Raw genomic sequence first — 25,790 nt, forward strand, 5'->3', positions numbered from 1 at the left:
AATTTATGTTGACAATATTTCAGTGATTCAATGATAGATTTGTCATGGATGCAATCAGAACCCACACGCTGGCAAACCTTCGTAGCCAACTGCGTTTCAGAAATTCAGTCAGTCTTACCATCATTGCATTGGAATCACATAAAAGGGAAGGAGAATCCAACTGATTGCGCATCAAGAGGTCTTTTGCCTTCAGAGCTTTCTACAAAAGACTTGTGGTCGACAGGTCCTCAGTGGCTTAATTCAAATAACTTTCCGTCCTCTATCAACTTACCAGTTTCAGAAGAGTCTTTAAAGGAACAACGGAAAAATGTTTCTTGTTCAATTCCCTGTTATTACTATCAGTAATTAGAAGAGAATATTGGATAATCCACGCTAGGTCAGTTGTAAGACAACAGATTTTCAAATGTGTGAAATTTCATCGTGTACGAGCTAAAACATCTACCTAGATAATATCTAACTTACCATCGTCTAGAGTCGTTCCGTCAAAGGTTTTCTCCAAGGTTGGAATTGATTACGTCGGGCCATTTCAAGTGAAACCCAGGCAAGGTCGAGGAGTAAAACCAATGAAATGCTACATTTGTATATTCGTGTGGTTTACTACAAGAGCTATACATATTGAATTATTAGGTAATCTAACATCATCATCATTTATTGCCGCTTTGAAGCGCTTTGTATCTTGAAAAGCGATTGTGGCACAAATTTTATTGCTGCAGATAAGGAATTGAAAAGAGTAATAAATTCTTTGAAGAAAAATGAATTGGTTAATAAATATTGCTCTACTGAAGGTATTAAGTGGATATTTAATCCTCCCGCAGCGCCACATTTTGGAGGATTATGGGAAGCTGCAGTCAAATCTACAAAGTTACATCTCAAGCGAACCATAGGTGAACAACTTCTAACGCAAGAACAATTTACGACATTGCTAGCTCAAATTGAAGCTTGTTTAAATTCGCGACCTTTGTGTCCACTGTCTGAAGATCCATCAGAATTTTCTGCACTTACGCCAGGCCATTTTTTTAATTGGTACCCCGCTAACTGCCTTACCAGAAGAAAGTTTACACGATCAAAAAATTCCTATATTGCAACGTTGGAAGCTTGTTGAGAAAATGTTTCAAAGCTTTTGGAAAAGATAGTCCAATGAATACATTTCAAATTTCCAACGACGTTCAAAATGGTTGAAAGTGCAACCTAATTTAGAGGTTAATGATTTAGTTATGATAAAGGAAGACAATTTACCCCCTCTACGATGTGAATTAGGAAGAGTGCTGGAAGGTTTTCCTAGCTCAGATAATATTGTACGTATCGTGAAACTCAAAACTGCTAATGGAGTTTTCAAAAGGCCAATTCACAAACTTAATGTTTTGCCTATCAGTGATTAAGTTTTTTTTCCTAAGCATTTTCTAAAGCATTATAACTTTGTACTTTGCTTTAAATATATAAGTTCCTGAATTGTAAAGGCTTCTGTGCATCTGTTTTGAGAACAATTTAGTTTCATTTCATACTTTCATATTATGTTTTCTTGTGAATATTTTAATGACACATTTTTGCATAATTTAATATTGTTATGATAATTTCATTTTGTAAAAGCTATTTAGATTTGAAACGATGTTTCAACGCCAGGCGGAATGTTTCGGCCACTAGAGCTCTCTGCCTGTCTGTTAGATATTATTTCGCAATGCGCAGATCGTGTGCGCAGCTCGCACTTTGTTCTTGCTGTCTTGCAAACGCTGTTACTTTTCTCGCTTCGCTTTGTGCTGTGTTGTGTTCTAAAGCTGAAACTGCTGAATAAAGGTTAAACTACAGTCCACTCGCATTGATGTATTCTTATGTTTATTAATTTAAATTTAAGATACCGCTACGCTACAGTTGATTTCTTTCTTTCTTTATCGTCAATACTTCGTCAATACTAACGTCAATACTAACTTCAATACTTAACGTCAACAAGATTCAAAGAACACAGATGTGTACAACTTTCATTGATAAAAGATCTGATCATGATCTGACTACTGTAATAGGATCTGGTCAAAATAGGAGTTATCATGTCAAATAGCTCATCGGATAAAGTGTCAATATTTATACGCAAGAGACAAATAGGTGAGCCTTTTTGCACTTCGTTATTTTTCTCAATCTATTTGTGTGAACAAAGATTTTCTTCCATGTTATATTTGAAACATAAGTACAGAACAAAATTAAAAGTAGATCCTAACTTGCGGTTAAAACTAAGTGAAATAAGACCAGACAAAGAAACTGATATCTCTTAAAGAGGACCAAATTTCGCACTAAATTTATAATTAAAGTATTATAACTTAAATTCTGATAATTAACATGGTAAACAATTTTTAATCTAATATTTTTTATACGTGCACACTTAATACAAATAGCCAATAGGTTTTACAAACGACAAAATGCATTTTTAAAAATTTATATTGAGAAAATGAAAAATAATGATTGTAAAATGTAGCGCTACGAAAGTTTTTCAATTTTTTAAATGGACGCGTTAGTCAAAAAAGGTTGAGAACCGCTGATTTACATCATGACAGCTGACACAAGAGATAGAAGAATTCCTTATGTCCTGACAGCTGTATGATTACGAGACCGCTGACCATGAGATTCACAAGACAACGGCCATCTTACTTTAGCTTTTAAATCAAATCTGAAGTGTAATTTAGGAACTAACAGAAAAGAGATTTTTGATATTATTCAAATTTTTCTGTTGGGAGAAGACTTGATAAAACTGAAGTAACTATAATATGTATTCAAATTCAGCAATGTTATTTCAAATAATTTTCATTAACGGTGTCTGAAATACAACTTTATTAGTCCAAAGGGGCTTTGTCCCTGAAGGACTATTGTTTTCGTTTTGCGATTTTGCGTCGGACTCATAAACGTCGGTTCACTTTTCAAACTGTTGCCACAAAATGTTAGAGTCCTGCATTATATTTGAAGAAATTAAATAATGAAAAATCTGCATAAATGATTGTCTATTTCTCGCATTGTGATAAAATAATGGTACATACAGCCATCGAATTTTGAATGACGAAATCCTACTGCGAGTATGGGCATCTGAAATCCCAAATTTGGAATTTGTTTTATTATAGATTTTATATTTTGTAAAACTTTAACGAATTTTTGATTTACAAACTCAATGCTTTAAAAGCGAGAAATGGCAACGTTATATATAAAAAAAAATACTTTTATCTCCAGCTCGCGAGACTGTGTATATCGGAAATTCTAAAGATATGCTTAATTTAACATTATTTTGCGATATTGCTCTTGAACTGAATTTTATGGTTTAAGTGCAAAGAACATGATATTTAATAAATAAAGGTAACACTCGAAACGTTAAAAAAAAGCCCCTTTGGACGTAATTTAAAATCTGAAACATTTCAGATTTTTTTTTTTTTTCCGTTTTAATGTATTTCAGAAATAGGGAATAAAACCTTTTCTTAATGCACATCCTAATATCATAAATAGAAAATCTATAAAAGGTTCAAAAGGTTTATTACATAAATAAAGATATATGAGAAAGAAAGTTATCGGAACAATTCCTTTAAAACTCGTTTTAGGTCTACATAGTAAAAGATGGGATTGGCTGTTCCTGCCTCTCCAAACAGGTGATCGATTTATTTGTTTCGCTTATAATTAGATTTTTTGTTCACGTCCGTCCTTTCTGATTTTCAATATTATTATTTAATCCACACGTATGTAAAAAACGAGCGTTCAATAAAAGGAAGGCAAAGAACACGTGAAATATTCATTTGACTCTGTTGGAGAAACTACTGAGAATTTGCTGGTGTACGAGCTGCTGTGATTTATGATCATGTATCCAGAGCTGACGCCATTAAATCTCGAGGCTAGTGGATGTGATTAATTTTTATCACTGTATTGCCAAAAGCGAGTAAGATCAATTTAAGCCTTTGCATGCTCATACATATACATACACACTCACATCGCTGGCTCCGTCAACGGAGGTGTAAATACCGTAATTTACAACTTCATTGACACCGTTATGCCAAAATGAGAAAACATCTGAATCCTTTCCCGGCATCGAAGTCATAAAGAAACTACCATTGTTCAGGTGATTTAACGTAGCCCGTAGCCATCTTCAGTGATGAATGGTATTACATTAGGGGAAACGCAGAGAGTTCGGAAACAACGCTCAGTACACTAGTGATAGTTGTAGGATGAAGTTAGCAGCTGGTAAGTATCGGAGTTAGCAGTTGCACATGCCTTAAAAGATTCACGAAGAATAAAAATTTAAGTAAATACTGAATAAGGATTTAATCAGTAAGAGCATTAGTGGCTGAATTAACTGTGAATTCTTCTAGTTGAGATAATTAAACTAATACGGAATGTGTCATATGTAAAGGTGAGACCCGAAATAGAGAGAGGTTAAATTTTTAGGTGAATTTTATATGTTTCACTGTATTCTAATATATTTATATAAAATTTATTATTTAATATATCTCAGATATTTTAACCGGAAGCAAAACGCGCCACTATAGAATTTTAAATAAGGTAAAGAAAATTTAGACTAGCTTAGATTTTGAAAAAAACTATATCAATCTGCTGGGCAAACCGACATACATTACTATTCTTCAGAAAAAAGTAAGTTGTAGATTGAAAAACAGAAAAATAGCAGACACTAAAGCACGAAGTAATGCGAAAAATACACAAAGTAGTTAAAATATCGAATATTTCAAAAAAGGGATAAACACGTTCAAAGCCGCAGACTAGCAAATGGAGTAACAGCAAAAGAAAGCTTACAAAGCAACCTAGTATTAAAAAGTTGCAAAATACAAGGAAATATGTATTAATAAGTTAACATAAAAAGAGAATGAAAAATGCACCAATTTCTGAAACTCTTAATGCAAAATGACAACTCAAGCAACAAAATGCGAAGCACGGAGAGAATCTACGAAACAAAAACAAATTTCTCGAGAATGCCTAATGATATATATATATATATATATATATATATATAAAACTGGAGGAGAAAAATACTAGTGAAAATTTTAAAATTATAGTAGGCAAAGAAATTCAAGCTTAGAATTTAATTTTCTATCGATTTCTATGGAAACCAGACATATATCCCCTTTATTCTGGATCAAAATATTTTTCTGCACCATTCTAAGATTGCTTTCTTGCTTAATTTTAAATTTCGAGTATTGTTTGGGTTAGTGCTAGAATGGTGATAGCTCTTTTACCACAGACGTTTCAAGTTAGCTTCAGTTAATTCTACCAAAATAGCTTCAGGGTGCTTTACTCTAATAGATAGTTAGAGAAAGAAAAATGCTAGATTGAGTGACTTCGATTTATTATGCTATTATTCGAACAAATAGCATTTAATTTGCTAATTTTCTTTCTATTACAGTACTTATTATAGTTTATAAATCTATTTCAAATCTTCTTTCCTGATTACTGTATTACCTGCCATAATTCTTTGGGTGCATTTTATTAACGTTTCATTATTAATAAATTCCAAGCAGAAATATAGCGAAAAACGTAGTTTGAAATTTCGCTTAACAAAAGAAAGAAACCAAAATAAATTCAAGAGTAACTAACTACGAGGGAATATATAGTTGTAAGTAGGCACTACAAACAAAGTAGTCATTATAAAAACAATGGCAAAACGCGCAGGACAAGTATGAGAAAATTAGACATCTTATATTTTTCGCACTCTACCAATACCAATCGAAGTATTTATTCTTTTCTACAAAAAAAATTCTGTTTGTTTTTTCAAATATTTTTGAAAAGTACTTTTGATTTGCTTTTACGTTTCTTTGAAGATTAGAATTATCAGATAAATTTATCGTTTTCATTCGAAAATAAGATAACTTTTAACGGATAATAAATTTACATTTTTGCATTATTGCAAGTTAATTTTTAAAATGAAAAGAGACTGCATCTCGTATGTTTAAGTGACTATTGCATGATCTCGTGGTGTACCGATTATCACATCAAATAGGCATTGGTTGATCCGTATTTCGAATTCCGGCAAGATGTGTGTTTCGGTTCTGAAGAATTTAAAATGTCTTTGCCATGTACGGAACTAAAACATGGCTAACGATATTTTGCCACCACCTAAATTTGGTTAATTGGATACTGAGCCTTTTCTCCCTTCGCCCTTTAGGTGGAAAATGTTGTTAAAGCGCTTTCGCAAACACTCTAAATTCGAGTGAAATTGGTAGATGTGATCCTCCGTGCTAAAACACGATGAACAAAATACCGCCACTACCTTTCGACTGAAACTGGTAGATGTAATTCTCCGTGCAAGGACATATTCGAAACACGGGCGTTATGCAAACTCTATTTGAGACTATTAGAAATTATTTTAAAGATCAAGCGACAACCCACTAAGGAATTTTCGAAACACTAAACATGGAATTAAGCAAGGTTTTCGCAGGGCTCTAGTAGTGCTGCTCTACTATTCTAGGGCCAGAATATTGAAAGATACTTATGAATTCTTCGATTTCAAACCGTGGCACCGCATGTTATGTAGATGACATTTTAATATTACTGGAAGACGAATTTCGATAAAATGAAAAGCACTTTTATCTTAATAAGGGGAACATCAACAGGGTGAAGAAATCGTTTTAATACGGATAAAACATATGATTTAATTTTCCATCGGTATGGGAAAAAGTCTACAATGTTTGTTTTTCTTTGGTAGCATAAACCAGCATCAACCTAACAGACTTAGAGCGAATGATCGCTTGATGGGAATTTTGAAAAGGTCTAAAACTACCTTTTTATTAAATAACAATTTGAGCATAAAATGCACGTTTCATACTTCCAATTCAGTAACTATTTGTGGCAATGAAACCTAAATTATTAGTGAAATTCACAATTTAAACTTAGTAATCAAGGACCACACATCGGGTTTAACGCTAAGCTGGCTCAAACTTCTCACCGCCATGGCAATTTAAATGTTAGCGCGAATATCGCAAGCCGAAGAATTACCATCTTATTTGAGCTAACGAAACCTATAAACGTAGCTCGAGAGACAGAAGCATGCTTTGTATTACAATCCAAACTCTCGATTTTAATACTCTAGAACAAAATTTGCGTTTTGGGGGGAAACGAAAAGACAGCAAGGATCTAAATCATGAAGTTACTGCTAAGAGAAAATAATAGTAATCTTACAAGTCAAACACTCCCAAATTGAAATATGAAGGCAAAAGTATAAATTCACATCAAACGTAAAGTATTTGAGAGTCTCAGCAGAAGGTAAACTATGCATATAAAACATTTTTAAAACACACAGTCCCACTGAAAATGTTTTAAAATTTTACGAAATTAATTTTAACATAAACGCTCTTATAAAGAAAGGTTCCCCTTTTAGGGATATTTTTAATTGTGTTCTACTTCCAAAAATAATCTTTTGAATTGGAGCTGCAGCCAGAGACCATAATGAGAGAAAGACAAAAGCTAGATACTTTACAGAGAAGCTGGATGCTGGAAGTAACGAGAGCCTTTCGCACGATCTCCACAGAGTTGTTCTGTGGTTTGACTGATATTTCGCCAATATGGATGTTTTTACAAGTTTTTAATGTGTAATAATATTTTTGAAAGAATAAAATATAAACCAATTCTAGATTTACGATAGAAGACAATCACGCTTATGAAAAATAACTTATCTAAACAATAGAATAATAGCTGGGAATAGTCAAGTCAAAACTCTAACTACTTCATATATTAAGATATAAAAATGAATTTAAATTATAACATAGATCTTAATCAAATGTTTACGAAACATGTGATGTTTTTATTATTTTATAACAAGTTGTTTTCTTTTTAGTTTATTCTTTTGGTTATTTGATGGGAATTTAAGGACTGTTGAATGTGGTGTCAGTCATCAATAGTTTATTTACTTATTATTTTGTTTTGTTTCCTTTTTTAGTCTTTTTTGTACTCGGATCTGAGGCATTCCCGAGAGTTATTTACATTTAAGTTAATTTAATCAGCTTTTAGTTTAACTGCAGACTGCTTGGGATGTGTTTGTATTGCTGGAGCCCTCGTTTGTTATTAGATAGATCTGCTCTGATAGTCATATAGCCCGAAAATTTCGCTACGCAGTCTGGGGCTTCGCATCTTAATATTAACCATATTAGCCCTCCCTTCCTGTACACACTCTCGCTAGTAGTTAGCATTAGTAGTAGTAGCGTAGTAGTTAGCAGTCTCGTCAAGTAGTTAGCGTATACAGCTATAATTAAAAGATCCTCGTTTGGCATCTCGGCAATGGCACTAAGATTTTTTCATTTTTTCAGGCTGTGAAAAATCTAATATGGCTTTACAACATAACCTGCTGTACTGAATATATTCTAGAAGAAAACGTTTAGTAGTCTAAATGCCATATTTTAAGATTAAAATCAATACAAATGTTTCCTTTTAATGTAGTAATAATTAAGCACATTTTAAATTTCTAGGGAATAAATTAACAACATATTTTATGAATGATAGGCTATTGATGCAATAGGATTATTACCTTCAAAAACGCTTATCAAAGGAAGAAAAATCGCCTTACATACTAGTCAGTAAGGTATATGTAAAGCATGAAAATGTTGGCAGTACCAACAAAAGTTTGTAACAACAATGTTTCGAAATGCGGCATTAAATATATTTAGGGATATTTGGTATGCGTCAGATTAGCCATTATTATTTATGCTTTAAAGGTCAAGAAATATTCAGAATTGCGGCGAGAATTTTAGAAAGCTGTACACAATTAGAATAAAAGCATGTCGCATTAAAGGAAAATGCCTCTATCGCACATCAAGAATACCAACACATCTTTCATTGTTCATGAAAGAAGCTTCAAAGATTTTTGGAAAGCAAAAATGTTTTCAGTTATTGCAACAAGAATTATTAAAACAAAACTACTTGAATGAAAGTGCAGAATCATAGACTCTGAAGATCTAAAAACGCATTTACATACCTTAAGAAGTAAGAAAGAAGACGAATCTCTAAAATTAAACTTTGTGCTGTGACATAATTTTAGGAGGAAGCAGTAATTTCTATTGAGTAATTTAAAAAGTGATGTAAAAGCGGAAGTGTGGAAGTGAAGAAATTTCTGCAACCAACGTGCAAAGCAAGTGATAAAATTTTGTTAATTACACTGTTACTATTATTTTCCGTCTCATTTATTGAGGTTTAAGCTTAATTTAATCAATATCTTAGATTTTCTTTGATTCTTGTCAGATATATTCACTCAGACCATAAAGTTATTGAAATTATAAGCGAGCGATCTTGAAATCTTGCATAGTTCAACTCATGTTTGGTGGAATATACACACTCCTCCCTGTTCATAACAACCTAGCAGACCCCTGATTGGATAACGAATCGATAACTGAACATATGAAACTCACTATGGTATCAAAATATGGATTGCGGGGGGAATTAGAATGGAAAAATTAAAATATAGAGAATATATATAACTTTAAAGTTGTAAATATATTTTGAGACGAGATGATAAGATAAATAAATAAATAATATTAAATAAAGATTAATTAAAGCTGTACTAATTATTTTATTTCTATATTTTACAACGTAACTCAAACTTCGCACAACAATGAGCAGTAAAGTTAGCACAATAAATCAACACATGAAATTTATCAAATAATTCTGTAACAATGTTTCGGATAAAAACATTTATAAATTTTTATAACATTAATAAGCTGAGTACATCCACGCAACGCAAAATTTTTTGTGTCCATCTTTTCTAATATGAGATAAAATTCCGCTAATAAAATAATGGTAATTAATAAATAGAAGTTAGATTACATTCAATTAAGATTAAAGTTTTACAATAATATATTAGTTATGAAATTAGTGCATTATTTACAGACTATAATATATTATTAATTACTTCATTAAATTGTTCATGATATTTAAAATAAATTATACTTGTATATAATACTGTTTTTACTAAATTTAATAAACTCTAAAATTTTGATTATATTCATTAAATACAAATTATATTAATTTAAATATATGTTAAAAATTTAATTTTATAGAATTTAATGAACGTAATACAGAGCAAATAATAATAAAATGAGTTAGGGTTATTATTTATTATTACTTTTATGAAAATATTAATTTCATGAGAGGTTTATTAAAATTTATAAAAGATTAATTGGTATTTTACCGTACTTAAAATTAAATTTATTTACGATTTAAAATTTGAACTATAAACTTAGAATATTCCTCTGCTTTCCAATAATTCCTCCTCGTAGTATAATTTAGAGACCACGGTTCTGGGAAAAACAATGTTTAACAGGAAAAATATTTCTAGTATTTAACAGAACACAATTTAAATATTATTGAATTAATTCCAGAATTGAGTACCACTTGAACTGAAAATCAGCAAAAAAGTGGTAAAAGGCTAAATGACGTTAATTTTATTTACCCCCGCTGTTTCAGTATTAAGGCAATCCTTCTTGAGTGCGCCCCTGTCATACACATTTTTTTCTCTTTGTCTCTCGCGTTTTGTAAGTTCCTCTTTATAGTGAATAATTGAAGGTAATACCATGTGTCATATATTCGAGGGAATTTGATTTTGAATATTGTAAGTTTCAAGGCAAGTCGCCTAAAATAACAAATTATTATTTTAAGATTAGTTTAAGTAACGAATTACAAAATATAAGATATAATTCCTTATAAAAAACTATCAGCCAGATATATTTGATCTGAGTGAAAATTTTTATAAGATTTAATAATGTGTTTCATAGGCAAATCTGTAACACAGCATTTTAATTGTTAAATCCACTTAGTTTTTTTTTTCAAAATATGAAAAATATCTGTTATAGAAATCTACGAATATACATATAATTATTATTAATATATATTAGAATATATTACTAATATATATATATATATATATATATATATATATGAATTCCACTTATTAATTTAGCAAGAGAGTAATAAAATTTGGATAATGGCTTCAGTGTAATGTTTGTTTCTCCGTAAATATACGCATGTTGCAAAGAAGCCACTCTGAAGGCGCAAATTTTACTCGGAGCATCTTTATTTTGAGGAGTTATTTTTTAATCATATAAACATGCGTTAAATTTTTTATTTTAAAACAGATAACGGCAGATTTTTAATTTTTTGCTCATTTTGAAACACAGTAAAAATTGCATTGTCAGGAAGATAATTGAAAACAGATATGAATAATAAATTATTAATTTTATAGGACTGCGCTTTTATTGCATTGCCTTTCTCCTCTCCAATACGCCATGAATTAAGATTTTAAAGCGAATTGTCAGAATATGTAGATCATGATCAATCTTCTCTCACCCTAATGATCAAGCAACATATATTTGGTAAAGCGTTTAACAGAAGAGTTTAATATCTCCCACTTTCCTGAGCATTATATTATTCTATTGAATAATATTAGAAAGCGGCTTAGACAGGATTACTCACATCAGTATTAGAGTTGTTTAAGCTGCCTTTCATAATTTATGTTTTCACGTATCTCGTGTCACTTGAAAGGCTGAAAGTTGCTGATTTTTGTTATAATGATCGAATTGATTTACAGTTATGCTTGTTTGTAAGATGCTTAATTTTGCTTGTTTGGTTTGAATAGAATTATGGAAATCTTCAAAATTTAAAAAAGGAAAAGGCTATACTCTTCTGATTATGACTTTGTTCAATCTTTATAACAAATGAATGAGCTATGAATTAAAATAAATTTAATTTATTATGCACCCAATCAATAATTTTATGAACGTTTGAAACATTATTATAATTAACGAAAAATGTGTCTAACGTTTTATAATACTTATCTTGGGAAGAATCATTCGATTTTCTTCAAACAAAACATAATTTAGTTTCTTTATATTTGTCCTAAAACGAGTGCATTTTATATTTGTTTAATGGAAGTAAAAGTACTTTAAATTTTAAAATTCTCTACTCATGATTGAGATAAAAAATATAAATAAAATTCTTTCATTTTTATTGCAAAAATGTTTATTTGTTTTATAGGAAAACGTAATCCACTTACTTAAATTTTACGATAATCGGAATGTTATACGTTAATTCGGATAGTTTGTGTTCTGTAGTAAATATGCTTTCTTTTAATATCGAAGTTAAGGCATACATAACAAATTACTTCAGTTTTGTTTTTAAATATTAGACTGCATGTGGACTGTAAACTGCCGATTAACTGGGGCCGGATAAATTGGGTAACAGATTAACAGAACTTTGGCTAATGTTTTCATTGCGGAAAATGGAAAAAGGATTAAACTACCATAAAAGAAAACTGCCAGCGGACAAAGTATGGTTTGTTTTCTGCTGTGGTTGTAAAGTAACTAAACCGCTATATATTAACATTGTATGGTAAAAAATCATTATGAGCAATCGAAACTGAATAATACCTTTCTTGTTCTCATGTAAATATTGTTCTTTCATGCAACTTATAGCTTAATTATTTCTGAATAATGTTTGTTTATCGTTATTTACACTGTATTCTTTTTGTTGCTAAATAATTATACATAAAGAAAACAATATTTTCTCAGATTAATATAAGTACATTTTTATAGTATTTTTTCTTATTAATAATCTAGTTTATTTTTCTTCCCTGTGTACTTTAATTGCAGACTGCAATAGGATTATTTGTGATTTTGAATTAATCGTTGAGTACATTTTCTGTATTATCCAGATAAATCGACAGCTGATTGTACATGGATATGGATTGGTGAAATGTAGTTTAAAGGGAAAAACATTTTTTTACCTTCAGGCCATACGGTACTTCAACTAAATGGATTAATTTATTTTTATCATCGCGAGTACGATATAAAATTCATGATAATTTACTTACTTACAACAGGTTAATTACACCTACTTCCTGTACTTCCATTTAACGTAGTGTAACGGATGATTAGTCTTCTTCGATTACTTTAAAACTCTTACTCATCTACGCATCTGTCTTCTTGTTGACGTTGCTTAAAGTGAACTCTTCTCTAACTAGATAATCGCAACTGCGCTACTGGAGCGCGACTGGTTTAAGTGACGTCGAACACGCGATGGAATAAACAGCATTCTAATCGAAAACCGGAGGTAAGTGCTTTCATTGAAACTGTTTAACCTTTACTACTGTTTATTTCGTACTATTGACTTATTTTTAAAGATTCAGTATATAGTTCTTAATATTTTAATGTAACAATAAGCAGTTATTTATACATTATATTGGGGCATTTAAGCTGTATTAGCGAGATGTTATTTAATTTCTTTCTTTCCTTTCTGCCTCTTTTCGTCACGAGTTTCGCTCATTCTAGAAGTTAAGCAGATTTTGAGTGGCAAGCAGTATTACTATAAACTACAAAGAGTAGAATTTTACTGATAGGAATGTTAGAGGTTTGGCCTGCTCCCGCTGTTTTGCCAATAGACGGAAAGCGTGTTTTTGCTGGAAATACTTTAGACTCAGGTTAGATCATATTTGGCAAGTGTGTATTGGAAATTATGTCGTGGTCTATGTAATCCTATAGTTTCTGCATAGATTAGTTAAATTTTTATCCTTTGTGAAAGGAAGCGTTGTGTTGGAACCACGTATAGGGTGGCTGATAAATTATTTTTGTATATTTTAATTTAAGCACTCACAGGTGGTGTAGTAGAATAAACTTAAAGAGTTTTAATTCTGTTTTCTCTGTGTTAAATATTTCGATATTCTGGTGATGGCAATTGCTTATTGTTAATGAAATAATGTCAATTACCATAAAACTTAGCGGTCCCAGAAGAGACTTAACCGCTAGGTTTTATGGTAATTGACATTATTTCATTAGTTGGAACCTACTCCATGTATTACAATGTAACATAACTTAGCAGATCTTAGAGAGGAGAGTATGACGAAATCTTCTCAAATATTTGTGTACAACTTAATTGCTGAAATTACAGTAATATAAAACACATAATTCTATTAATCTCTTCGTAAAAATTATTAAAAAAACGCTTACTAAGCATGACAGTTGGTTATGATCTGAAATTGAAGTGCAGATGCCTCAGAGAATAATTTAGATACTTAAAAAGTACTTAATGTATAAAACGATAATTAATAACAGTTTTTAAACACATTAAATTACAAGCTGCGACTTTAAAAGTGAAAGCACGTGCATGAGTAAGGAATCTAAACGTTTTAGTTGGAAAAAGGTAAAATGGTCCACCAAAAATTGAATTTTCTGTTTTTTGAAACGTGAGATTTTATCCTCAAGGTATTTAAAAATACTTAATTATGTTTATGCCACTAGTGTGATGGAAAATACTCTATCAGCCCCCTATTGTAAGTGCTTTTAACGAGAATTTGCTTTGTACTAGAATTTGCTTAGTAATTCTTTCTTAAGTATTTTCTATGTTCTGGACGTATTTGCTTTTTGATCTGAAGCAACTCTGGCATTGTTTATGCTAAAGTACATGCAGTACAGAGAAGCGTGAAAATAATGCACTTTATTTCATACCAAACGTTTAAGAAATGTGTGCAAAGCAAAGTATATTCACAATGAAATTATAGTTTCTTAAATACTTTTTAACATAACAACAGAGGCACTTCACACGTTTATTTATTGTAGATGTATTTGAGAACAGGTTTTATTTTGAGAATCCTGTTCTCTAATGTTTATCTTCTTGAATATATAACAATTGCGAGCCATAGATTGAATGTATCAAATCAAAACATTTTTCCTCTCTCTAGCGTGAACTACGGCCCAAACATTTTGCGCTTATTGGTTCCGTTGGCATAAACAATATACTGTTTTTCTAATTATTTACAGCAGACATAAATAAAATTCTTTTAGAAAATAACTATACAAAATTATCGCTTATACTAATGTGAATCGCTTATACTACTATCGCTAATAAATATCGCTTATACTAGTATCGCTTATACAGTTGAAAAGTAACGATCTATTTTCAGCTTTTTCGTCTGTAAAAAAAGTTAAGTGAGATTTACAAGCATACGTACACTGCGGAATAAAAGAAAAAAATGAGGGACATCTCCCGTTCTACTGGACCGACTTACGAAATTCAACTTGCGTTTTTCATGTTTCGAAAGAGTGACTTAGGATATGTATTCGATTTATATATAGAATTGTTCTAATATAGGTATTTTGACACAAAATAGGACTTTTTCTGAAATGACATGCCACTTTTTTTCCATATTTCAATTTTACCACTCAAATTAAGCCAAACTGCTACATTCTGTAAAGCTCGCACGAGTAGTTTTTAAAAAATTAGCTCTCAAAATTTTAGCTCCTTAGTGTTAATTGAGTTTGGTATACGTTTATAAATATCTCTTTTTTTATTAAATTTATTTGATTCTTTCTTTCACATTTCGAAATTTAGGTTCATTCAAAATAACATTCGTCCATTTTTATAATTTATTTTTAAAATTTGTATTTTAAATAATTTTTATAAATTTTTCGGAAAAGATTTTGAAATATAACCTATAAAACTTTTACCATCATCTTAATGTAGATGTATTTCTAAGCATACCTACAGAAAATTAGACTTTTTCATCCAAAATTTCCGAAGATATACGTGAATTTATATACTGGAGCGTTTTGAAATTTGGCATATTTGTTGAAAATCATAATAACATCAAATGTGGTTTAGGCACTTTGCTAAAATTATTTGAAAATAAGAACGATGCGACTTTTTTTCGCTCATCCACAATGTAAAAAAGGTAGGAACGATGTGACGGTTTTTCCGCTTTTGCACAATGGAAGGGAAAGGAAAATAGGTTGCCATATATTAAGAAGTTCGCCAAGTTAAATATTTGAATTTCTCCGTAAATTTCCTCACAAAAGGTTACAAAATTTAACATTTAGGCATAATTTAGATCGTAGAATCGAAATATGGAAAAATGCATATGCTATTTCAGAAAAAGTCCCATTTTGTGTCAAAATACCTATGTTAGAGGAATGCTGTACAGGGTGATTCTAAATTGTTTTTACAAATTAAGAGGGGTGATAGTACTTATCCAAATGAGCAATAATTACCATAGAACATAAGGACGAATTCCATTCTGAGAGGCAGAAATATTAGAGGAGTATTAGAATTCCAACCCGAACTTACACCAGTGTTGGGAGAGCGAATGAACGAGTCCAAAAGTTGCACAATCAGTTTAGCGAAAAAATCACAGAGAGTGTACAAAACGAATAAAACCGAAAACTTGGCGTTCGAGTGTTAATTCGAGATTAAACATTGATGGCAAACACTCAAATGCACATCTTTGGTTGGCAAGGTCTCAACCTCGCAAACGATTGCAACAAGTTAATTATCTAAATTATTAGGGGCAATTATATATTAGGGAAAAAAACTGCTACTTTGATATCAAGTATCAAGGTAGCAGTTTTTCCCCCTTCGCCATCTTCTATCCTGTCCTCCTGGACTTACTATGCTGCGCTCATTCTACTTGAAGCGCCCTTCTATAGGATACGAAGTTTCGACAGACGGAGCTCAGCATGAACGTTTCATGCTAATCTCGGAACACAGCGGAAGTTGGAGTTAATTGATAATATTCAGACCTTGATTAGATAATTACCTTGTTGCAATCGTTTGCGAGTTGAGACCTTGCCAACCAAAGATGTGGATATGATTGTTTGCCATCAAAGTCTGAGCTCGAATTAACACTCGAACGCCAAGTTTTCGGTTTTATCCGTCTTTTGCATTCTTTGTGAGTTTTTCACTAAACTGTTTGTGCAACTTTTGGACTCGTTCATTGGCTCTTCCAACACGGTTGTAAGCTCAGGTTGGAATACTAATAATCCTCTTTTCTGCCTCTCAGAGTGGAATGCGAAACTATGTTTTATGGTAATTATTGCTCATCTGGATGAGTACTATCACTCCTCTTAATTTTTTAAAACAATTTAGAATCCCTGTATATAAATATAATACGAATCCTAAGTCGCGCTCTCGAAACATGAAAAACTCAATTTGAATTTTGTCAATCGGCCCAGTAGAACGGAAAATATAGAACTGTTCCTTTTCTTTTCGCAGTGTACTTGTTCTATTTTCTGCTCGGAAATTATTGATCAGTAGCCAACAGTTTGGTTCAGCTGAATATTCGGTTAATCGGTATTCCGTAAGTGGCTCTATGTTACTGCGCGATACGTCTAACAAAAGCAATATCTTTTGCGTCGTAATTCACTGATCACGATATAGTTATGATTCAAATATTTGTATCGCAGTTCACTAACAAACGAAAAGTGCTAGGATGAAAAAGTGTTTCAGTCCGGTTAAAGAATGCCAATTGATCAGTCGTAGATAGCTAATGAAAAAAATAGACATAATAAACATAATTCAAGGAATGCAAGCAAAACTAGTGCCACTGTGTGACAAATGCCTTGAGGTCTAAAGTATTAATTAAGGCATCAAATTTTATTGGGTAAATGCTTTATTTCCTTCATAAAATCTGTCATAGAAAAGGAGTTACTAGAGTTATTTCTCGAACATTCTATATATAACATTGCATTATAATTAAAACCAAATCATAACCATATGCAAAGGAATTTCAACTGAACCATCGTAACATAATTTATGCCTTTATTCAGAAACTAGGCGCATAGGAAACATTAATATTTGTATAGTCATTGATAACGGAATCCTTAAAGTAGAATAACAAACATTCCCTGATGATCATTATTAATATTTATGACAACCAGTAGCAAAAGCTATGTACAGTTAAATAGTTCTGAACATGAGGAATTAACTTAAAAAAGTACTTATCATTAAAACAATGAATGACATTTATTGAAATTTTTCAGATTGTTCTCCCCCAAAATTGTTCGTGTATAGTCTGGGATCGGTTCTATTATTTAAACTGTTTCATTATTGTTAGAAAATTAGCATTGGTTTTCTTAAAGCTTCTGCAATATTTATACTGGAACTTCATGTGCTATTTTTATTAAAATATTAAACTGTTTTATTTGATTCGGTTTCTTTTACTGCTTATTTGTTCGCATTAAATTTTGAACCTGATTTTAAGTCCTTTCTGCTTATCTAATGTTATTGAAAATTTTCACAAACATTTATTTGAAAAAACTATGTATCACATTTCACATGTATTAAAAATTCGACATAAATGCCCTTTTATATTTAATTTAGAAATTTTCTCATAGGTCCTTGTTTAAAAGTCGAACAAATCATTGCAGAATTTTAATCTCTTTATCTTTGCATAGACCGAAAAACAGTTTTCTTAAATAGCTTTCTAGAAATTTCTAATGCAGTTTGCTATATGGCGAAATTTTCAATAATCATTCGTTGTTATTAAACTATCATGCAGCTTCTAACTATTACATATTTCTAAATCAAAGGTTTTTAATCCTTAATTATTACTAGGTCAATGATATTTTACGTGAAAATGAGATCAAATTTCGAAATCAAACTGAATGAATCTAGCTAAATCAATCGAATGTATCTCACTACTGATTACGAATGATAGCTTTTCTAATACTAATTCAGAAGTCAAACAACAAAAATCAGCGTTAATTTACAAAATTTTCACAGGACTAGTTTCGATGGTTTTACCGAACCATCATCTTCAGCTGCAAAACCGCAAATGAACAAGATAGGAAATAATGTTTAGATAAGATAAGAAAGCCTGGACAAGAATAAGCAAGTGGCGCCATCTGTTGGCGAAACCAGAACTAAAACATAATTTCTCTAAAAGCCGAAGGCAAATTTGGATTGGAATTAGGATCGTTAACTAGAACAGAAAGATTTTTTTAAATGTGAAATGCCTCTAGAAAATCCAGTTCTCCAATGGAAGATGTTTTTTGAATAATTTTGGCAGCAGAAAAATTGAAAGTGTGATTTTCGGACCAACAATGTTGAGCAACAGAAGACTTCTGTGTGTCCTTTTTTCTAACATATGCCTCATGTTCTTTGACGCGAAATTTTAAGGCTCTCTTAGTTTGGCCAATGTAAATTAAACCACACTGGCAAGGAATCCTATAAATACCCCAGGAATTCATGTCCGGAATGGGGTCCTTGAGTATAGAAGTTGGAATTTTATTGATGGGAGAATAAACAACCCGAAAGTTAAATTTCTGCAAAATATGTGCAACTTTATAGCTAATTGATGGAAAGAAGGGAATGACAACAGAATTTTTATAATCTCCTAAAATAAGAGTGTGGCTTTTAGTGTGTTCAGATGAGAATTTTTTAACTGCTTGATTAATAATGTTGGGTGAAAAGCCCCTGTCAATAGCTATTGCTTTTAAATAATTTAGTTCTTCATCAAGGGCTAATTAATGAAAATGCAATATGTTAATTAAACAGAAATGAAGTGGAATATTGGATAAAAGAAAGTATAGGCAGGCGTTTTGTATACCGCGAAAGTGGAAAAAGGCCCCGAAACTACTACAAATACTAAGGAGTACATTTAAGGACTATATACCTACTTGCATTGCTTTATACTCTACACTAACTGGCATTGCTTTTAACTATATTATTGAAATTATTTAAAATATCTAAACAAGATCAGTGCTTTAAAATTTAGTATAAAAAATAATGTCATCACATTCAAAATAGCCAATGACGCAATAAAATCTTTTATATACCTTTTTCATGTTTTTAAGACACTAGTACAAAAATGTATCAGTGCCCAAAATCGTTCAGAAATTATATTAAAATAAAATGTTTGCATGCTTTATCTCATAAAAAGAAATTAAACTCGTGGTCACACCAAAAGATGATTTGTCGTTTAGAAAACTAGGTTTTCGCCCTTTTTCTGTAAATTAGGTTTAGTAACGAAACTCTGTCTCTTTTTCCTGTAAATTCTGTTGCAGCAACTTTTGTGTTCAACGCAAGATTAGGGGAAAAAACCTCAGCCATCCTCAAAAAGTTAAATGTTTAACCATAAATTGACAGCTAGTTCAAATAATTAAAATCTTTATTGCAATTTATAAATATATTTTTTAATTACACAAGATATAAAATCCCCTGCAGTTTTCAGAAATTATATATAATAAGAATAATGCTTGTATATAATAAGAAATCTATGCAACTTATCGAGCTAATATTAGGATTATTTTGGAACAGAGATCCTGAAAAATCAGCAAAGCCAGTGCCGGATTTCGAACTCCAGATCTTCCTGTTGCTAAACGGATAAGCTTCCAGTTACACCTCGAAGGCACGTGGTGATGAGGAAGAAAATTAGTTATAATGTATCTCATGATAATCTAAAAAGATAAACGGCTTGATTTTAAAAAGATAAATTAAACTTCATTTATTAGCGTTAAACTTGGCAACTTTATCTGCTGGTTCTATTAATTTTACATAATTGGCAAGTTACAAGTTACTTAGAGTACTTATGTAGCTAAATCTCAATTCTCAACAATTATTAGCACTTCCAATAACTGCAAGCTTTCTTTCATAATAAATTCATTTGCATACTGGGGCAGTATGAAAAACCATTGAGTTGAAAGGACAGAAGCAAGAAAAGAATCTAATTTGTTAGCTTAAAGAAATGTTGCAAATTTCTTAGCACTTTCGCAAAACCGATTAATCTGTTTCCTCGCTCATTTCACCACCTGGCGTTTTTAGCGCTAGGTTCTGAAAGTTTTAAAAATATTCGCATTATTTCCTACTGTACATAGTTTTTCTCTCTAGGGCTTATATTATTGGTAAATTGTATTCCCTTGAATATTTTTGTTTTTATTTAGTATATCCAGTTTGTATTAGCACTTTTCTATTAACACATTTCATCCATTTTATTTTACCTTGCATTTCTTATTTGAAACGTATTTTGGGCCGATTTCTTTATAAGCTACCCGAACGTGGCAAGTATTCTCACAGTGATTTCACCTTTCCAGCCCATCAGCTCATTGTAGCCTTATCTACCGCTGAGATCTTCCAGCTTTTGAAATCCAGGTCTTTTTTTCGTCCCCTTCTCCTTCGTTTCAGGGGTCTCTTTTTTAGAAACTGAAGTGAAGACTTTTTCATGCGAGGTGCCCCTGGGGCTTTCCTGTATACTGTATTAGACACTGGCTCATTATCCATAAGAGATTGATGTTAGTATTATTATATATTCTTATTAAAATACAGGTTTCTTTTAAAGAAATTGTATTCTGATAGTTACCAGTAGTAATAGTACCAATCCATGACAACTTTTAACTTGTAATGCTCTTACCGTAACGGCGTTCTTCGCAAATCAAATTATTCTCATAAATTTCCTCTTTCGATTTTCAGACAATAAAATTGGTTAAAAAAGGGGGTAATACACGAACAAAACGGTATTAATTTTTCTTTTAACCTCAAATGAAAGTACAATAAAATAGTTTTTTGTGATATGATGTGCTGAAAGGATTTGTATTAAAGAATTCGAAGTAGGTCTCGCTAGCAGACGGGAGGTCCGATTTCGGATCACGGCAAATGCACTGCTGATTCCTGCTCCGAAAACAATCTAATAATTCCGTAAGTGGCGCCCAAACTAAAATAAGTGCACCATAATTCGTCACCACCTGGCTTTTGCAGCTTGGTCCCTTCCTCCCCAGTCGCCCTTTATGGGAGTACCATGCAATGAAATTTCTTCTTCTTTACCGCTTGCCTTTGTTGTATAATTTGAAGCGTGTCCAATTAGCAAGCTAAATGTCGAAAATTCGAATACCTGCGACGGCATTAATTTTTCATATTTTCCGCTCCGAAATAAACTAATGACTTTAATAAGTCACTGAAAGTCATAGAAGATTATATTCCTTAATCTGCACTCGTTAGAATTTCTAAACTTCCAATGCTTAGTTTAGAAAAAACGTCAATAAAGACTAGAAAAGCACCTGGATTTAGCTAAATCGATTCAGAACGTATACACAATAACGTTTATTCGTTTTAAATGCATCTTTCTTATTCAGTTTGACTTAAAATGCTAAAATCAACTAGAAAATGTAAATGAACACTGATAAAAACTAGAAATCAAACAAGAAATTCGGATTCGTATATGGTGCATAGGACTTGTAATATCTTAACATACAATAAATACAAAATAATTATGACGTCTCCATATAATTATAATAATATGTAAAGGAGTGAAGTTAGAGAGGGAAGGTTACTTAAATAAAATGTGTCAGTGATATTCATCTTCATCTACCGTTAAAAATGTATTGATTCTAAGTATCACGCTCTGATCATGTCGCAAATTACTTCCTATGAAATGTTCGCGCTCTGACTTCACACATGTACCACAGCCCAGACAAGATAGTGGTTAGTGGTCCTAACTGCAGAACCGATGGATTGGTGTTCAAATTTCAGAGGTGGCGCGGATGTTTGAAACATTGCAGCAAGGGGGCCCTGAAAATACATGGCGAGCCAAAATCGTCTCGAGAGGTTAATGGTACGAGTAGAGTAGTAGGACAGCTTGGAACAGCTCCTCCCGGAGTTCTCCCTTGGAATTACACCTGAGGTAGAAGCTTAACAGTTAACAAGACCCAGCGATAACTATTAAGAAGGATACACAAATGCTGACCTTGCTTCCCCTGTACTTATGCGTGTACCAGTTTATTCCGTCAGCCTCCTACCATTTTTTCTTGAAACTATTTCTTTTGAAAGAAAAAGCTTAGTCTCATGAGCTGGTGTAGATCAATTTGTTTCCCGTAAAAAACACAAAGCCATAACTATCAGTATAAACTTTTGCCTAGTACTCAAAGATCGTCAGCTAAACACCAAATGGATTTGTTCTAGTTGCGAATCAGTTCGTGGATATATAACGTGCATCCTTAGAGAAACGAAGAACATATAACAGACGCCTTCTGCTTTGTTCCTCTGGAAAACTCTGAAGCAAGCTTACACCCAAGATAACCTGGATACCAGTATGTCTGTTAACGGCATCCTATGAAAACCAAAAACTGGCCGGCAGTATGAAAAGAATTAATATTTCACGAATTTACATAGAATTCTATATAAATTTTCATTCTATTTAATTCTATATAAATCATTTTTCATCTCTCCTGCTTAAAAAAAAAAAAAAAAAAAAAAAAAAAAAACTGATGTCTAAACTGTGCCGCTCGAACTAAAAACGCTAGTGAATGATGATTGTCCACCACCAGGATTTGGCGATTGGGTCCCCTAATCATCAGTCGCCCTTTAAAAGGGAGAGTACATAAGGTATTTCTCCTGTCTTCATAGCATACCTTCGTGGTGTAGTGGTCAGCACGCTCGGCGCGTATCGAGAGGTCCGCGGTTCGAGTCCCGGCGAGGGTATTGCTCATTTTTCATGTCTCCTGCTTCGAAATAACCAAATTTCTCTATAAGCTTAGCTACTGGTGGGGCTGATTTAAAAAAAGTACAGTCTTCGTAAACGTTTTTGCTTGCAACTCAGGATAATTCTTTTCACAACTCTAATATGAAGCAGTCATTTCTTTTTTCAAAATTCATATGCATGTATGTTATTAAAATGTGTCCAATCCTGTATATGTTGTTCAAAATAACTACTTAATAATGACTTAGATATAATATTCCTCTGTGCATCTCAAAATTAGTGCATTTCCATTCCAATCATAGTAGAACTTATAATTGCATTCAATATTATATGCCTTGGAATTTGAAACTGAACGAGAAAATAATAATCCTCTTCATATTATATATAAGTATTTTCTGAATATAAATATAATTTCATACTTTGGCAGTTACCCATTTATATATATATATATTGAATTCCACAGTATTTCGGATAATTTTCAAAGTCCGGCAACCGTCGTTACATACAGAATGCATTTAAATAAAAGAAATACGTTCGCAATATAACTGTAAAAGAAAATGCTCCCCTGTTTCTCTTATTTTAAAATAAATATTCATCAAACAATATAAACCATTCTCAATGAATATTAAATTGTCACTGAATATCAGTTTGTGAACTGAGATATTCTTAAGCTTTAAGTGTTTCAACAAATATCTCTAGATACAAGCATTTTGGAAGAAATAAATTTTTCTTCCAAAATTATTTTCCCATGTTATCCAACATTTTAGAATAAAGCAAGTATAAAGAGTTTTAAGAATGTTACAAATGACACATCCTTTTACATTTACTGAAAAAAAATTATATGAACATATTTATGTTTTTTGACATTTACTTTCATAGTTGATGCGTGACGAACTATACAATATATCTAATCAGATAATATGAAATACATATCTTAGGAGTTTACATATAGAGCATACTTTAAACGATATCACAATCTATGTGCATTATTAAACATTAATTTTTAAATATTTGACAGCAGTTATAAGTACTTGAAAGTAATTTTAATTTTAGTTTCAACATTTTCTTTTAATTTATGAAATCTAAGATTACATGGAAAAAAATTTAATTTTCTATAATGAAAAATATATTCTCAAGTCTATATTCTACAATATGTGTAACATACCTATCTTATTTATAACAGTCTAGTTATTTAAAGAGATACTTGGATTGAAAAATGTAAAATTTTAATCTAAAATTACTTTCGCGATTAATTTTTTTTTTTTTTTTCAAGAAGAAATATAGAATACAAGATATACAATTATGAAACGTAAGATGAGAAGTTAAGAGAGCTTGTAATCTTAAAATGATCTTTTCTTCTATATGTATAGAATTTTTATCGAATAAAGTTGTATACTTTATAATTAATATTCTAATTTAAGTAAGCAAATAATCTTACCTATAAACTAGCTGTTTCTGAATATGGTAATTCTTAATATGTGCTCAGGGAAAACCGTTGAGAGTTACGCAGACCTTTGTTAAATTTTCATAGACAGAGCAGCAGGGAATCAAATACACGTGTTCCATGACTTGTCACCATCATTTAAGCAAGCGGTCTACTTATCAGAACTGACTTATTTCATGATAGCGCCATCTGGTGAGATTTTGCGGTAATCGTTTGCTGCACTTGTGAGAAAATAGTTTGAGAAATAAAGTTTTTTTTAATTGCTGTTTTCTAATTTATAATTTCTTAATTAAAAAAAATATAAGCAATAATGCAAATGTGTTTTATTTAATTATCTCCTATATAGGAAAATTTTAAAATATAATTTTGAAAATTTTAAAAACAAATTCAATGTTATATTTATTTTCTTCTCAAAAATGTTAAGGCAGGTGAATAACTGAGACTTAAAATTGTATATTTAAATAATCGGAACATAGCTAACAATAAAATTGCACATGAATTTTCTTTAAGAAAGTAAAATAATGGAGGCATTGCGAACCCACCATGTATGCAATTTGTTTAAATATTTATGCAAAAACATTATAGTATTTAATTGTAAAGTCTTATTGTAAAATTCTCAAGTCTTATGTAATTAGCTATATTAAGAAAATCAACTATGCTGCTGACTAGACTCGAGTAATAAAATAGTAAATAAATCTTGTTAAAGTACCTTCTATTTTCTACGTGATGTCCTGATCACTACAACGCATGGATCGATAGAAAAAAGACCATTATTTCTTTACGACATTACATTTAATATGCGGTAGAATCTCTTTTAACTTGCAACAACGGGACTGAGCAGATTCCGAACAAGAGATTTTTATGGTAATTCAGTACATACTTCTAAAATTTATTTTTTTCGTATGTTGCAATATCATGTGTAGAAACTGAAGCATACGAACTCCATCGGTACAATTTTTTTATTTATGAGGCAGAATTTAATAAATAATACTAAAAATGATACATGATTTCATATTCAGAAAAACAAAATTAAACCACATTTTAAAATTATTATACTTATCTAATCATTGTTGTCTGCATTTAGCTACTCGTCATTGAAAGCTTATAATTCTCCCGTTCTAATTTTAATACTTAATACAGATATCTTTTTTGTTTAATATG

At 31.4% G+C, this 25,790-nt stretch overlaps 1 protein-coding gene across 2 annotated transcripts in view; it reads right to left on the bottom strand.

Annotated features, from left to right (window-relative positions):
• Positions 1–25,790, bottom strand: part of CngA (Cyclic nucleotide-gated ion channel subunit A) — a 111,166-nt gene that overhangs the window by 67,018 nt on the left and 18,358 nt on the right. The window contains exon 1 of one of the 2 annotated variants that reach the window (XM_035359749.2): positions 24,624–24,754. The exons of the other annotated variant lie outside the window; for it this stretch is intronic. The gene's annotated coding sequence lies outside the window, so the exon portion shown is untranslated. Of the gene's footprint in view, positions 1–24,623; positions 24,755–25,790 lie in introns of those variants that run through there. 2 annotated transcript variants of the gene reach the window in all.

The sequence above is a fragment of the Stegodyphus dumicola genome, chromosome 1 (genome assembly GCF_044657685.1).
Source record: "Stegodyphus dumicola isolate Sdum_Otavi_A_Nest chromosome 1, ASM4465768v1".
Taxonomy (NCBI): domain Eukaryota; kingdom Metazoa; phylum Arthropoda; class Arachnida; order Araneae; family Eresidae; genus Stegodyphus; species Stegodyphus dumicola.